This window comes from Sciurus carolinensis, chromosome 10, assembly GCF_902686445.1.
Source record: "Sciurus carolinensis chromosome 10, mSciCar1.2, whole genome shotgun sequence".
Classification (NCBI taxonomy): Eukaryota; Metazoa; Chordata; class Mammalia; order Rodentia; family Sciuridae; genus Sciurus; species Sciurus carolinensis.
The window spans coordinates 58,039,555-58,056,583 of NC_062222.1; the positions used below are offsets into that span (position 1 = coordinate 58,039,555).

The 17,029-nt window shown below is 33.5% G+C and overlaps 1 protein-coding gene across 1 annotated transcript in view; it reads left to right on the plus strand.

Moving 5' to 3' along the window:
* Stpg2 (sperm tail PG-rich repeat containing 2) overlaps window positions 1-17,029 on the plus strand; it is a 618,919-nt gene that overhangs the window by 170,009 nt on the left and 431,881 nt on the right. The gene's annotated exons all lie outside the window — the stretch shown is intronic.

Genomic DNA, 17,029 nt, shown 5'->3' on the forward strand with positions numbered 1-17,029 from the left:
GAGGAACCTTCATTCTTAGGTTCATATATGAAATCTGAACCTAAGTGTGTTGAATGTGGAGTAGAAAGTTTACTTTAGGTTCAATGCAGTTTACTCATAGTATAAATTTTTTCCCTCTTCAATTTAAGTCCATCTTGAAATGTAAAACAAAGAAGTTATTTTTCACTCCTGTTAACCTATATTATTAACCTATATTAACCTATATTATATGAAATTTTAACTGAAGTATTATTTTACAAATAGCTAAACCTGAGTAAATTGAAAATTATAAAAGATTAAATTTAAAAATGAATAGTGACTATTTCATATTGGATTTACAAGAAGATCAAGGTAAAATTTATAGTGAAAAAGTTATACCCACAGATAATGCTACTGTAGTTTGAATGTTTATCTCATCATCCCTAATTCATATGTTGAAATTTTAATACCCATGATGATAGTATTAGGAGGTAAGACCTTCTGGGAGGTAATTAGATCATGAAGGCAAATCCCTTTTGAATAGGATTAGTGACCTTATGAAACAGGCCCAAGGAGCTGCTCCTGTGCCTCTTCTTCCTTGCAAGCTCCCAGGGAGAAGGTACTATCTGTGAGGAAGGAAATGTACACCAGACACTGAATCTTCTTGTGCTTTGGTCTTGAACTTTCTAGTCTCTAGAACTGTGAGAAAAAAAATTTTGTTATTTATAAGCTACTCAGTTTATGGTATTTCATTATAGCAGCCCAAACAGAATAAGATATATGTCAGTGTAGTCCTGTTTATAAAGTACCAGACTATATTCACAAGATATTATTAATAACCAATGATCAAATCAGGATCATTAAGCAGGGTTTAAAATGCAGCTGAACATGTATACCATAGCATTGCTTAGTGAAATAAAATACTGCTAGATGAGACAACGCCAAAAGTTTATTTATAATGTTTTTAGTGACAAAATCAACGGTATAAGATCAGGATGAACTAATTTAAGGAAAGGATAAATGTACTGCTAATTAATGTAACTGTGAAATGTAAGGGATTGGATTAATTTAGTGAGAGACATTCAGGAATGGATTTGTTTTTTTCTGAGGCACTAGCTGACTGAATTTGAGATAGAGTCAAAATTAGTATCAGGTTCTTGAGATTTTTTTGTAGCTATAATTCAAATGACAGGTTAAAATCATCTAGCAGTATTCTTTTTTATATTTTCTTTTCTTTTTTGGTACTGGAGATTGAACCCAGGGGCACTTAACCACTGAGCAACATCCCCAACTCTTTTAAAAAAATATTTGATTTAGAGACAGGGTCTTGCTGAGTTGCTTAGGGCCTTACTAAGTTGCTGAAGCTGGCTTTGAACTCATGATCTTTCTGCTCGCAGCCTCCACTGGGATTACAGGCATGTGTTACCACTCTCGTCCTCTAGCAGTATTCTTGACATGTAGTATTTTTAAATAAGTGTGTTATTTTACTAGATCATTTCTCTGTGCCAGGGAATTTTTGTATTGGATTGTATTTCTTATTGTTGCACGTACCTCAGGGTCTGTGACATATGTCAGTAAGTATTTTAATACTAATAAAATTATTTTAAATTTATGAATATTTAGATTGGATTCAAAGTTATTTCTTTGATAATATTACAAGTACTATGAAAGGAAAATGGAAATCTCTGATGGCATCCATATGTATGTTATACTTTATACTATTTACATGTTATACTTTACAGTAGAAAAAAATAGTGCAGATTTCTAAAGGAATTTGTTCCACCCATTGTTTTCACTTAATTTAAATTTTTCTGTCTGAACTTCATCTGTCTTTGCATATGAAAACTCCTTTTTAGTGATCTCTCTCTCCTATCTTTTGGCAAAAAACATTTGAAATTAAAAATATTGGGTAGGATCTCATTTCCCAAGAAGCAAAATAGTTTAATCATATAGAAAACCTGGGTTTTTTAATCCCTTCTGCAAATGACAACACCATTTGAATAGGAAAGTATAGATTTTGAAAAATTCAAACGATGATCTGAAAACAAAATTGAAATAATTTTTCAAATGTATGAAGCAATGGAATTAATTTTATAATTTTAATTTCACATGAATACTAGAAAATTTATTTTCTATATTTTAGGTATTCCATATATGTGGATATGTATACTGCAAACTTGAAGGAGGTTATACTATTCAAATTATTAACTTGTGTTTTTATATAAAATATAAAAATCCCCCTGACTTCTGATTTAATATGAGCCTATCAGTATACCCCTCCCTCTTCCTTTTATAAGGTCCCAATGTAATATTTTTTCTTTTAAGAAAACTAAAACATAAGAATTAGCTGAATATAAAAAGATTGAAAATATGAGAAATGGAGGATGAATGCAAACCAAAAATCTATTTTTTAGGCACTCTAGAATCAGAATGTTGAGAAAATAGTTGGGAGTATTTGATATAAAAACCAATTATCCTAAGTTGAGTGAAAACATAAGTGTGATTTGAGGAGCTCCACAAAAGCCAATGAGAATGAATTTTAAAAGACCAGTACTTTTTTCACATTCTTCTATATTTTCAGAAGACCATAAATAAAGAGAATATTCTTGAAGCTTCCACAGAGAAATGTAAATAGGTAACCTACAAAGGGAGGACAAATATAACTGATATCAGTCACTTGCTTAGCAGCATTACCAACATTTTAGAACTGGGAGATAATGGAGTAATATTTCTCAGATTTCTAGAGGAAATATTTTTTTTTTTATTGTAAACAAATGGGATACATGTTGTTTCTCTGATTGTACATGGAGTAAAGGCATACCATTTGTGTAATCATAAATTTACATAGGGTAATGTTTGATTCATTCTGTTATTTTTTTCCCTTCCCCCCTCTCATCCACCCCTCTTTTCCCTCTATACAGTCCTTCCTTCCTCCATTCTTGCCCTCCTCCCACCCCCCATTATGTGTCATCGTCCACTTATCAGTGAGATCATTCGTCCTTTGGTTTTTTGAGATTGGCTTATCTCACTTAGCATGATATTCTCCAATTTCATCCATTTGCCTGCAAATGCCATAATTTATCATTCTTTTATGCCTGAGTAATATTCCATTGTATATATATATACCAGTTTCTTTATCCATTCATCAATTGAAGGACGTCTAGGTTGGTTCTACAATCTGGCTATTGTGAATTAGCAGCTATGAACATTGATGTGGCTGTATCTCTGTCGTATGCTGATTTTAAGTCCTTTGGGTATAGGCCAAGGAGTGGGATAGTTGGGTCAAATGGTGGTTTCATTCCAAGTGTTCTGAGGAATCTCCATACTACTTTCCAGAGTGGCTGCACTAATTTGCAACCCCACCAGCAATGTATGAGTGTACCTTTTTCCCCACATCCTGGCCAACACCTATTGTTGCTTGTGTTCTTGATAATCGCCATTTTAATTGGGGTGAGATGGAATCTTAGGGTAGTTTTGATTTGCATTTCTCTTATTACTAGAGATGTTGAACATTTTTTCATGTATCTGTTGATTGTTTATAGATCTTCTTCTGTGAAGTGTCTGTTCATTTCTTTACCCATTTGTTGATTGGATTATTTGCATTCTTGGTGCAGAGTTTTTTGAGTTCTTTATATATTCTGGAAATTAGTACTTTATCTGAAATATGAGTGGCAAAGATTTTCTCCCACTCTGTAGCCTCTCTCTTCACATTGCTGATAGTTTCCTTTGCTGAGGAAAAGCTTTTTAGTTTGAATCTATCCCAGTTGTTGATTCTTGCTTTTATTTCTTGTGCTATGGGAGTCCTGTTAAGGAAGTCTGATCCTAAGCCGACATGTTGAAGATTTGAACCTACTTTTTCTTCTATAAAATGAAGGGTCTCTGGTCTGATTCCGAGGTCCTTGATTCATTTTGAGTTGAGTTTTGTGCAGGGTGAGAGATAGGGGTTTAATTTCATTCTGTTGCTTATGGATTTCCAGTTTTCCCAGCACCATTTGTTGAAGAGGCTATCTTTTCTCCATTGCATATTTTTGGCCCCTTTGTCTAGTATGAGAAAATTGGAGGAAATAATTTTTGATGTAGAAGTCTCTCTGTGTCCCAAAATGAATCAAGAAAAGAATTTTCTGGCATACGAGGACTGAAAATGTTTTATAAGCTTACATCCCCATGTAAAGAATTGCTTTAGCAAAGTAAGTAAATAAAAATAAAAAAAGGACACTAAAGAATGCTGACATAAATACAGAGAATAGAAACTTAGTATTTCCTGGACGAAAAAACAAGAGAAAGCAAATTAATAAGGAAATTTTTTCAGTTCATGCTAGAGATATTCAAGAGGCAGGGATTTGGTAACAGAATTTCATTTATTTCTGTGTTTGGTGATATTATATGGTTCTATAGTGAATAATAATGATAATTTAAATATTTTTTAAATAATTGGTTGGTTTTATAATAACTTATAAAAATCGCCAGAGGACTGATTGTAAGACAGACTTTAAATATTAATAATAATAAAAAATGAAATCAAGAGGTTGAAAGGTAGTATATGTGCCAAATTTCACATTTCATAAGCAGAGTTAACAGATATTAAAAAATTGACAAATCAGTATTAGTCCTTATATTAAATTTGTGATGGTAAGTACATCAAACACACAGAAAGGTGGCACAAATCTGTTATCCCAGCTATTCAGGAGACTGAGACAGGAGGATTCCAAGTTGGATCCAGCCTGAGCAACTTAGTGAGAACTTGTCTCAAATTAAAACAAGCAAACAAACAAAATAGGCTAGGGATATAGCTCAGTGTTAGAGCACTAGCCTAGTATGCATGGAAGTCCTGGGTTTAATCCCCAATACTGGAAAAGAAAAAACAAAAAATATTCAGTCATTTGTTTAAAGGAATTATTTCCTAGAATGGAACCAGGGAAATTTTAAAGGTAGAAAATTTTTGTTAAGACACTGCATATGATTTTATTTTTATTTATGAAGTGAAGATATTTTAAAAGAAAAGCAAAAAATTGTACTCAAATGTTTAATATGCATTATGATATACCTGCCCTTGTACTGACCACCTCTGAAAATAATAGAAATTCCTGATAATATAAAACAAAACCTATTCATGAATGTTTTTGAGTTAGATTTCCAGAGTATATAGGCTAAAGACTCAAGGAAGAGTGGGGAGTAGAGTGCTGAAGCTCATGTTCTCCCAAGGGTGTTTGCCCAACCATAGGAGTTTGAGTTAATTTTTATACCTTCAGAAACCTCCCGGAAATGAAATGAAGTCTAATACTTTCTCATAGTAGGTAGTCTCAAAGAAGATTGATTAATACACTAAAACTCGAATGGACAAACTATGCAGGTTAAAAGTAAAATGCAAAATAAATTTACCTTTCCTATCCACCAGGGATTTAATGGAATACTGCCTATGAATCTTTTGATTTTGAACCTGTGAGAAAAAAATTACCCCTGAGTATATGCCATATTTCACCTTCATTTAATGAGATGAATTATTAGAAACCATAAAACACTTGCTACAGATGTTAATGAAATTAATTTTATTAATATAAATAAGAACTAGTGCTTTTATAGTGCTTATTCTATGCCAAATTCTTATTAACTCATTTAAGTACTAAAATTATGGTCATTTTTAAAATTGAGGAAATTGAGGCATAGAGTTTGAGGCTTAAAGGGAAGAGCCGGAATTCAAACTGAGGTAGTGCAGCAATACAAGCTATCCTTAAGGGTATTTTTATAGCAGAACTCTATGGCTTGAAATATTTGGCTCAACTAAAATAAATATTATAGTATTATTGATTTTTTTGTAATTTAAAATGAAAGATAAATGAATGTTAAGGTCTCAGATGTTATTATAAGTTATAGAATTTTTTTTTTTCTTAATTGCTGTCAATTAGCAGAAACAGAGGATTCAGGATTAGGAACAACATTATTGAAAGTTAACTTTTTCTAGCTAATGAGATATTAAAATTAAGTAATGGCTATGAATTTAGTGGGGAAGTCATTGGAAGAGTTTGATATACTTTCTTTCCTATTCTCAAACCAGAGTTTGTCTAAGAATTCCAGCTTCTGTGTTAATTATCTATTACTGAAAAGTAAACAAACTCAAAAACTTAGTAGCATACAACAAAAAGATATTTATTATATTCTTAAGTTTGCATCAGCTGGAGACTCTATCAAGTTGCAGCTTTGCTATGGAAACTCTGCTTCATGCTGCTCTTTGGGTGGGTTCTTGACACTACTAGGATAGCTGAGACATATTCTTATGGTGATAGTAGAGAACAAGAGCAGAACAAGAAAGAAAGTAGGGAAATTGCACAATAGAGTAAGTCCCCTGCCACACTGAAAGAAAGGCCTTCCTGAATTAAAATGACAGAGAAAGATGGAGAGGGGTGGAAGAGCAAGGTCGTTAAGATCTGAGTGTGAGGTCTGATTCATTTTCTCCTACATTGTGGACAACTCTGGTAAGATTGGGGTTTGGGTAGTAGTGGTAGTTATAATCAGAGACTTTGGTGAAGAAATCCCAAGAATTTCTACAATATCCTTCCATTAAATATGGAGTATGAACTCCATTTCATATTTGACAACTGGGGGAGTATTAGAGTAATACCCTCCTTCCCTCATAATGATGGCTCCTGCAGATAGAAACGCTATAAGGGTAATTTTAGGCAGAGAGTGCCTCTATCAGTCAGGAACTAGTCAGAAGACAGAACTGTGATAATTATTTGAGATAAAGTAATATGGGGAATGTTGGAAATTAGAGAACTGAAGAGGCAAAGAGGGACCACTAAGGTATCATAGAGATAGTAACCAGAAGTATTACCATCTCTAGGCTTTGGAGGACAGGAGGAATAGGTTAGAATTATGAAAGCTTGGAGAGACCTTATGGAGGTGAGATTCACAGCTAAGGCTTCTGTAGAGGGGTCACAATTGGTAATAGTGTCTCAGGAGCCCAAACTAAAGACCTCCTGGGCAGATTGTTAGGATCCTGAGGACAGTGCCAATATATTAGGAATGATTTCAGTTATTTGATTAAAACTATATTCTATTGCTCTTCTTTCTTTCATTACACCTTCTTGCTAGAATACTTATAGATAATTATTAGATTTTTGGCATAGTTATATTATAAAATTTTCCTTTATTGCTTGGTTAGTTTATATATTTATTCTTTGGTGGAGAACATATTACAAAAAGTTTTTTTTTTATTGCCTGACCATCAGTTCAAGTAAAGGATTTTAAGTGAATGCTTTTTGACATTGAAGAGTGAATTGGCCTTCACTTCCATTATACTTTAAAGTCCATAAATTTTCATTTAATTATCTAACTTCATTAGTTCAGAAAATGACTTTGATGAGCAAAAAAAGAAAAACTGCTGGTGGTTGGTCTGTTCATCAAGGTAGAGAAGAAATAGTGAGAAGACAATTGAGGAGCAGGATGGATACACTGGGATAAATCAGTTTTTAATAGCCTAATATTCAAATGGGCACTATTGCCTTTTGGTAGATATATAGATTGTGAAAAGAATGCAGTTCTTTTCTAGATTAGTGATCTGAACTGTGTTTTTAGTTACTTTTATTTGTCATATGTAAATTTCAAAAATAAATAATAGATTAATAAAGAAATGATTATATTCTTACCCCTTGGTTGATAAAAAGTTTTACATTTTCACGTTTTTTAATTTTTTTATTTTGTACTGGACATTGAACCCAGGGATGCTTAACCACTGAGCCACATCCCTGCCCTTTTTATTTTTATTTTGAGACAGTGTCTTGCTAAATTGCTGAGGCTGGCTTTGAACTTGTGATCCTCCTACTTCAGGCTCCCTAGTCACTGGGATCACAGGCATGCACCACCATTCCCAGCCACTTTTGTGTGTTTTGAGATTGAAATCTGTTCTAATTTTGAAGGTGACATACTAATTCAAAATGAACAATAGCAAAATGACTTATTCTCTGGTGCTATCCTAGACTTCAATTATGCTGCATTTATGGCATCCATCCCAATCCGATTCCTACATCTTATACTAACCATCTGTTGTTTTGTAGAACATGTGGAAGTTAAAAGAAGAACAGTATGTTAAAAATGGTTTGGAGATGATTAGTTAAGACCCTTGACTTCATCATTTAAGGTCCTTGATGCCAACATGTTTATATTTGTCACCTCTCCATATTGTATAAGATGGTATTAATACCCTTAAAACCTCTTTATAAAAAATTCATGACTGATGAAACATGACATTTAACAATTGACTTCAAATGTTTAATTACTTAAGATGAACATATCCATGAGGAGTGAACTTGTTTCACTATATTTAAATATTTGGAATTTAATATCTATTTTTGAAATTACCTCTACTGTTGAAGAAAGTTGTTGTCTGCAATGCTGGATGTGTGTACAGGAATCTGGTCACTGACATGGTTAAAACTATCATTTTTTTGGCAATTCAGAACATTAAAAATTTGAGCATTGATTATCATTGTATACAAAATATGTGCTAAAATAACCCTTCTGTTGAGAGTTTTAAGAGCAGAGATCTTTGTATTATAACATGTCTAGGGGAAAATATGTTTTTTCCATTAAATATTTTAAAAGGTTTGTACTAAGTAGCATTATTTTAGTATTATCAACACAAGTATACAGGAAACAAATGTGGAAACTAACAGGTGAGAATGACATTGGCAGAAAAAGAAAATGACATAGGTAGAGAAAGAAGAAAAGGGCTAAGAATGTGACAAGGAGAGTAAAGAAGGGAAGTAATGATAGGTCTATGAAAAAGTTTGAGGGGGAAAATGATGATGTAAGAAAAACATTTCAGAAGCATTTTGGAAAAACTGCAAATGGATTAGGAAAATTACAACTATGGGAAAGAAATACTTCTTCTGGAATGAAGTTGGAAAGAGGGAAACCCCTTCTTCCCCTGCCTTGCACGTATACTCTTTAGCACCTCCTATTGACAGGAACCCTCTGGCAGAGCAGAAGCATGTTTGGAGCTGAGACATAGTAGTGTGAAATCTGGCATATTTTCTTCTTTCTTTACATATATGGACCCCCACATAGCTTTCAAACAATTTGATGTCTGCCTAATGAGATGTAACCATCCTTTGTTCAATAAAAGTACTCTCATTCTCTCTAAAATGAAGAGAGACGTGTTTTCACCAAGCATTTTGTTCATTTCTGGATAAATTATAAACTATAAATTTTAAATTTGTAATTGTTACCTAAATACTAAATTAGTTTGTTCTGTGCTGCTATAACAGAATACCTATTACTGGGCAATTTGTAAAAGAACAAGAAATTTATTTATTATGGTTCTTGGAGGCTGGGAAGTTCAAGATTGAGAATTTCATATCTGCCAAGAATTTTTCTGTAGTGTCATCATGTACCGAAGGCAGAAAGGCAAGAGGACATGCACATGAGAGAGTCAGGAGTCCAAATTAATCATTTTATCAGGAATGCATTCCAGATAACTAATCTATTCCTGTGATAACAACATTAATTCATTCTTAAATGGAAAGGTTTTTACCTCTCAAAACTGTGTGGTATGAATCTGCATTGTGCACAACCATAGAAATGAAAAGTTGTACCTCATTTGTGTACAATGAATCAAAATACCGTCTGTATAAATAAAAAACAAAAAAATAAAAAAATAAAAAAACTGTTGCATGAGGGATTAACTTTTCAACACATGAATTTGGGAGGATATATGCAAAAGATAGCATGTCCATTATTAGTTTCTTTTCTCTCTCCGTCCCCAACTTAACTAAGGTATAATTGATAAAGTAGTATATATTTACAGTAATAGTATGTTTTGATAAAAATATAAATGTTGCGAAATCATTACATTAAGCTAATTAACATTTATCACCTCACACTCTTTTTTGATGTTGATTATTTATTATTTCTCTTAATAATAATAGTATATATTATTGTAAACTATAGTCACAAGTTGAATAATAGACCTCCAGAAGTCATTCATCTTGTCTATCAGAAATTTTGTACCCTTTGCCCCACCTTTCCTTATTTCATCCCTGCCCCACAGCTGCTATTTTCCTGCAACCACTATTTTCTTCTCTGTATTTTATGAGTTCCGATTCTACATATGAGTGAAATTATGTAGTGATTGCCTCTCTATGCCTTATTTTTATTTATTTATTTAATTTTATTGATTCTTTTTATTTATATATGACAGTAGAATCCATTTTGATATAATTATTCAAGCATGGGATATACCTTATTCTAAGTAGGTTCCTATTCATATATGTACATGAGAAAGTTATATTTCAAATTAATTCCACTGTCTTTCCTTTTCCAGTCTCCCCTCCTTTCCCTTCAGTCCCTTTCTCTAATCTACTGGATTTCTGTTCTTCCCCTCTCCCTCCTTATTGATATGTTAACTTCCACATATCAGCAAAAATATTTGACCTTTAGCTTTTGGGGACTGACTTATTTTACTTAGCATGATAATCTCAAGATCCATCCATTTACTAGCAAATTGTTATAAAGTCATTCTTCTTAATTGCTGAGTAATATTCCATTGTTTATTTATCATCATGTCCTGCAGTTTCATCCATGTTATTGCAAATGACAATTTCCTTGTTTTTAAGGTTCAGTATATTCCATGGTGTGTGCGTATACTATATTTTCTTTATCAAGTGATTTGTCATCAGAAATGTTTATATACCTTAGCTATTATAAATAATGCTGTGTGAACATGAGAATGTAGATATTTCTTTGAGATGCTGATTCTATTTTCAATATATATACGTACTCAGGAGTGGGATTACTAGGTCATATATAGTTCTATTTTAATTTTTAAAACTTTTTGCATTTTTATTTATTAATTTTTTTCATACTTTTGCTATTTATTAATTGATTATCCTGACAACTTTTTATCTGCATCATGTCTTAAATCATACAAATGACTAAATCTAATGAATTAATAAGTGCATTATTTCACATATTTAGCAAGTTTATTCTTTTTTTATTGTAAACAAATGGGGTACAACTTGTTTCTCTGGTTGTACATGAAGAAGAGGCGTACCATTTATGTAATCAAACATTTACATAGGGTAATGTTGTCTTTATTCTGTCTTTATTTTGTATGTTAGGTATTTTCATTATAATGTGACTTGGTGTGGATCTATTTAATTTTGTATATTTGGAGTCCTATAAGCCTCTTGGACTTGATTTTCCATTTCATTCTTCAGATTTGGGAAATTTTTCTGATATTATTTCTTTGCATAGATTGTTCATATCCTTTGGTTTGTTTCTCTAAGCCTTCCTCAATTCCAATAATTCTCAAATTTGGCCTTTTCATGATATCCCATAGTTCTTGGAGATTCTGTTCATGATTTCTTACCATCTTCTCTGTTTGTTCAACTTTGTTTTCGAGGTTAAATATTTTGTCTTCAATGTCTGAGGTTCTGTCTTCCACATGTTCTATCCTATTGGTTATGCTTTCTATGGAGTTTTTAATTTGGTTTATTGTTTCCTTCACTTCAAGGATTTCTGTCTGGTTTTTTTTTCAGTATCTCTAACTCTTTATTGAAATGATCTTTTGCTTCCTGCATTTGCTCTTTTAACTGTTGATTGGTGTGATCATTCAATGCCTGCATTTGCTCTTTCATCTACTTGTTTGCTTCTCTGATCATTTTAATTACGTACATTCTGAACTCCCTTTCTGACATTTCTTCTGCCATGCTGTCATTGGATTTTATTGACGTAGCATCTAGGTTTGTTTGGGACATTTTCTTCCCTTGTTTTCTCATATTGCTCAGGTATCTTCCCCTCTACTAGTGAAACTCTGAGATATTGCAGGTTTCCCCTATTGACTTATAGCGTCCCTGTAGACTTTCAGTAACTCACCACCTACCACCTATCCTTCAGTAGCCTGAAGTCTTGGAGGAACTTTATAATGCTGTGATCCACAAGGAAGCTGCCCCTCTAGGGGTGGTGATCTTCAGGTGGGTAGGCAGAGGCGCCTCCACTTGTTGACTGATGGTCAGCCAAAGGGGGTCTAGACTGTGGGCTGGGGCATGGCTGATCTGGGCCTGGGTCACTGGTTCTACCACCCTGGTGGGAAAGCCCCGCATGAAGGGGAAGGCTTACCCGGTGGGAATGTCTCGCTGGGCAACTCTCCTCCGAGAAGTTCCCTTTGGTCCGGAACTACCACCTGAACCAGGAAGCCTTGCCCTGCTTAATCTCTTGCTGGGCAACCCACCTCTGCAACGTTCCCTGGGGTCTGGAACTACTGCCTGGGCTGGGGAGCCTTGCCCAGTGGGAGAGACTCACCCAGCAGCTGTGAGTTGGTCCTGAGTCTCTCAATACCTCCTCTTCTTGAATCCTGAATCCTGGAGCGACATGAAATGCAGTCACCCTCTAGTCTGCCATCTTGAAAAACTGACTATTTATTAAATTTTATTGGTGCTTATTAATATACAGAATGGTGAATTTCATCATGGCATATTCCTACATGCATACCATAGTTTGATCAAATAAATTTCTCATCACCTCCCCTTTCTCTACACTAATAGTCTCCCTTTTATATTCATGATGCCCCCACTTTTCTTTCTCTAGATTTCTTATGAGAAAAACATGATATTTGTCTGAGGTCGATTTATTTCGCTTAACATGGTATGCTGTTCTCCAGTTCCATTCATTTGCCTGTAAATGACAAGATTTTATTCTTCTTGTCTGAATAAAGCTAAATATGTATAAATTTTTATATGTACCACATTTTTTTAAAATACATTAATCTGTTGTGGGGGCACCTAGGGTGATTATATAACTTGTCTGTTGCAAATTGCGCTGTGATAAATATGGTCATATGTGTATCACTAAACAATGCTGACTTTAATTCTTCTGGGTAAATATCAAGGAGTGGAACTTGCTGGAAATATTTTAGTTCTAGTTTTTTTTTTTTTAAAGAATCTCCATTTACTTATTTCCAAAGTGGCTGTACTAATTTACATTCCAACCAATGGTGTATAAGAGTTCCTTTTTCTCTCCATCCTTGTCAGAATTTATTGTTCTTTGTGTTCCTGATGATTACCATTCTGATTGGAATGAGGTAGAACCTTAGTGTATGCTTGGATTTCCCTGATGGCTAGATGTTGAACATTATTTCATATAATTGTTGGATATTTGTACTTCTTTTTAGAAGTGTCTCTTCATTTCATCAACCCATTTTATTGAATGTACTACTTTTTCTACTGGCGTTGAGTTTTTTGAGTTCTTTATATATTATGGATAGTAGTCTTCTATCAGAAGAGTATCTGGCAAATATTTTTCCCCATTATGTTAATGGGGAAAATTATTTCCTTGACAGTGTGGAAGATTTTATTTGATGCCATCTCATTTGTTGATTCTTTCTATAAGTTCCTGGGTTATAGGAGCCCTCTTAAGAAGTGGTTGTCTGTGCGTGTATATTGAAGTATTTTACCTATGTAGTCTTCTAGCATTTGCAAAGTTTCCAGTCTTACACCTTGGTCTTTGTGATTTGAAGATGCATGAAATTACTTCTTTTTTCTTTCTATTTTTTGCCAAGACATCCTTTGTGTCCTAACATTTGATCAATTTTGGAGAAAGTCCCATGAATGGCTGAGAAGAAATTGCACTTAGCCTCTGTTGTATGAATATTCTGTATATGTCTGTTAAATCCATTTATATCTATAGTACAGATTAAATTATCTATAGTATAGATTAAATTGTTTTTGTTGATTTTTTTGTCTGGGTATCTATGTGTTAGAGTGGCATATTGAAATTCCCCACTTTTATTGTGTTGATGCCTATCTCTCCCTTTACATCAAGTAATATTTGTTTTATGAAATTGGATATACCAATATTTGTGGCATAAAAACTTATAATTGTTATATTTTTTGTTGGATTATTTCTTTACATGTATGTAATGACCTTTTTTTTATCTGTTCTGAATGATTTTGGCTTGACTTTTGTAAGAGAATATCTATTCCTGCTTGCTATTAGATTCCATTTGCATGGAATATAATTTTCCTTTTCCTTTTATCCTTAGTCTGTGAATGTCTGCCTGTGTGGTATGTTTCCTAGAGGCAACACACAGTATCATCTTGTGCCAGCCTGTACCTTTTAACTGGAAAGTAAGATCATTTAAATTCAGTGTTATTATACAGAAGTATGCATTACTTCCTATTATTTTGTTTTATTTCTAATGTTTGAATTGTTGCTTTTTCTCATTTGCTTATGTAATTCTTCTAATGAGACTTCTTTTTTTATTTTTACAGACTGCATTTTGATTCATTGAACACAAATAGGGTACAACTTTTCATTTCCATGGATGTACACAATGTAGATTCACATCATTTGTGTAATAATACATGTACATAGGTTAATGATGTCTGTCTCAGTCCACTATGTTTCCTTCCCCCACCCCCTCCACCCTATTTCCCTCTACACAATCTAAAGTTTCTCCATACTGCTCTCCCCCACCCCCATTATATATCATCATCCACTTATCAGCGAAAACATTTGGCTGTTGGTTTTTTGGGATTGGTTTATTTCACTTAGCGTGATATTCTCCAACTCCATTCATTTTCCTGTAAATTAATGAGACTTCTTTCCAATACTTTCTTGGTGATTTTTGTCTTCTATTTGTGGACTTCCTTTAAGATCTTCTGCAGTGCAGAATTTGTGGCCATGAATTAATTTAGTTTGAAGATTTTTATTACTTTTTTGATTTGAAGGATAGCTTTGCTGGATATGGTAGTCTAAGTTGACTAATTGTCTTTCAGGGCTTAAAACACATCATTCCATGCCCTCTTAGCTTTTAGAGGTTCTGTGGAGAACTCTACTATTATTCTGATGGGTGTGCCTTTATAAGTGACCTGGAATCTCACTCGTGGCTCATAAAATTCTTTATTTGTTTTTAATATTTGACATTTTAACTATCATGTGCTGTTGAGAGGTTTCTTTTCTGAGCCTGTCTTCAGAGTTCTAAATGCTTCCAGTACCTGAATATCTGTCTCTTTCTTAAAAATGGGGAAATTTTCTGCTATTAGTTCAGTGCGTGAGTTTTCTCTTCCATTTTCTCTATCTCTTCTTCTTCTTCTTTGAGATCTGAGTCTCTCTCTCTCTCTCTCACTCTCTCTCTCTCTCTGTTGCTTGTGTGCGCACATGTGTGCACATATACAGGGGTGAGAGATTCAGGGGCAAATAATCACTGAGTCACATACCCAGCCCTTTTTATTTTTAATTTTGAGTCAGGGTCTTGCTAAGTTTTTTAGGGCCTTACTAAGTTGCTGAGGCTGGCCTCGAACTTGCAGTTCTCCTGCTCAGCCTCCAGAGTTGCTGGGATTGCAGGTGTGTGGCACTACGCCCTTCTGAGACCTGAGTCTTATGTTTATCCTCTTAATGTCATCCCAGAGCTCCTATATACTCTATTCATTGTTTCTTATTTTTTCTTTATTACTGTCTGAATGTTCTACTCATCCACTTTGTCTTTTTGAGCTCTGATTTTCTTTCTTCTGCTTGACCTAGTCTTTTGGTGAGACTCTTGATAGTTTATAAAATAGTTTCCTGGTTGTTTTCTTTGATGGTTTTCCTGATTTCTTTCTCAGAAGATTTATTATTGAAATATAGGAAAAGGTATTGGTTTTTATATGTTGATCTTTTATTCTGTTACCTTGTTGAATTTGCTTTGCTGCTTTAGAACTCTTTTGATGGAGTTTTCTGGGTATTATAGGAACATGTCATCAGCAAACATCTTTTCCTATTTTTATCACTTTAAATTCCTTCTCTTGCCTGGTTTCTCTGGCTAGTTTGAAGAATTATGTTGAATGGAAGTGGTGAGAGTGGACATATTATCTTGTTTCCTGATTTTAGAGGAAATTCTTTCAGTCTTTCTCTGTTCAGTATGATATTGAGCTTGGTTTTGTCATATGTAGCCTTTCTAATGTTGAGGTAAGTTTCTTCTATTCCCAGTTTCTCCAGCATTTTTAACATGAATGGGTGCTGGATTTCATCAAAGTTTTTTTCTATATCTATTGAGATGATTGTGTGATTCTTGTCCTTAATTTTATTTATGTGGTAAGTTTCATTGATTTATTGTGAATGTTGAATCAACTTTTCATCATTGGAATGAAACCTGCTTGATCATGGTGTGTTTATCTTCTTAGTGTGTTTTCAAATGTGGTTTTCCATTATTTTATTAAGAATTTTTGCATCTATATTCATCAGGAATATTGGGCTATAGTTTCCTTGATATGTCTTCATCAGGTTTTCATATCAGGGTGATATTGGCTTTATAGAATGAATTTGGGAATATTCTCTTTCTTTCTATTTCATGGAATAATTAGAGTAGGATTGTCATTATTTCTTTGGAGGCCCAACATCTGTAGAATATTCACCATCAGTAAATGATTTATTTTCTTTTTAGTGACACATGGAACCTTCTCTAAAATAGACCAAAGCTGAGGCAACAAAGCAAGTATTAGTAAATACAAAAAATAGAAATAGAAATAATTTCTTGCACCTATCATATAATAGTGATGAAATTAGAAATCAAGATAAAAAATAAATAATTTTAACATCTGGAGATTAAATAATACAGTTTCAATGAGGAATGGATCATAGGAGAAATCAGGGGAGAAATAAAAAATTTAGAAACAAATAAAAACAGAACAAACTCTCTGGCACCATATAAACATATTTCTGTGGGGAAAGTTTATAGTATTGAGTTTCTTCTAAGAGAAAAATAGAAAGATCTCAAATAAATAATCTGATGTTACATCTCAAGATCCTAGATAAAGAAGAACAGACTAATTCCAAATTCAGTAGAAGAAAGGAAATAAATTGGATTAGAGGCAAAATTAGTGAAATTGAGAATCAAAAATATAGAGTGTCAAAGCCACAAAGAGTTCTTTGAAAGGACAAACAAAATTGATAAACTCTTAGTCAACTAACCAAAAAAACCCTCAAAACCACAAAATTAGAGATGAAAAAGGAGATATCATCACACACACTTCTGAAATTCAGAGGATCATCAGAAACTGTTTTGATAATTTATACTCCAGTAAACTAGAACATTTTGAAG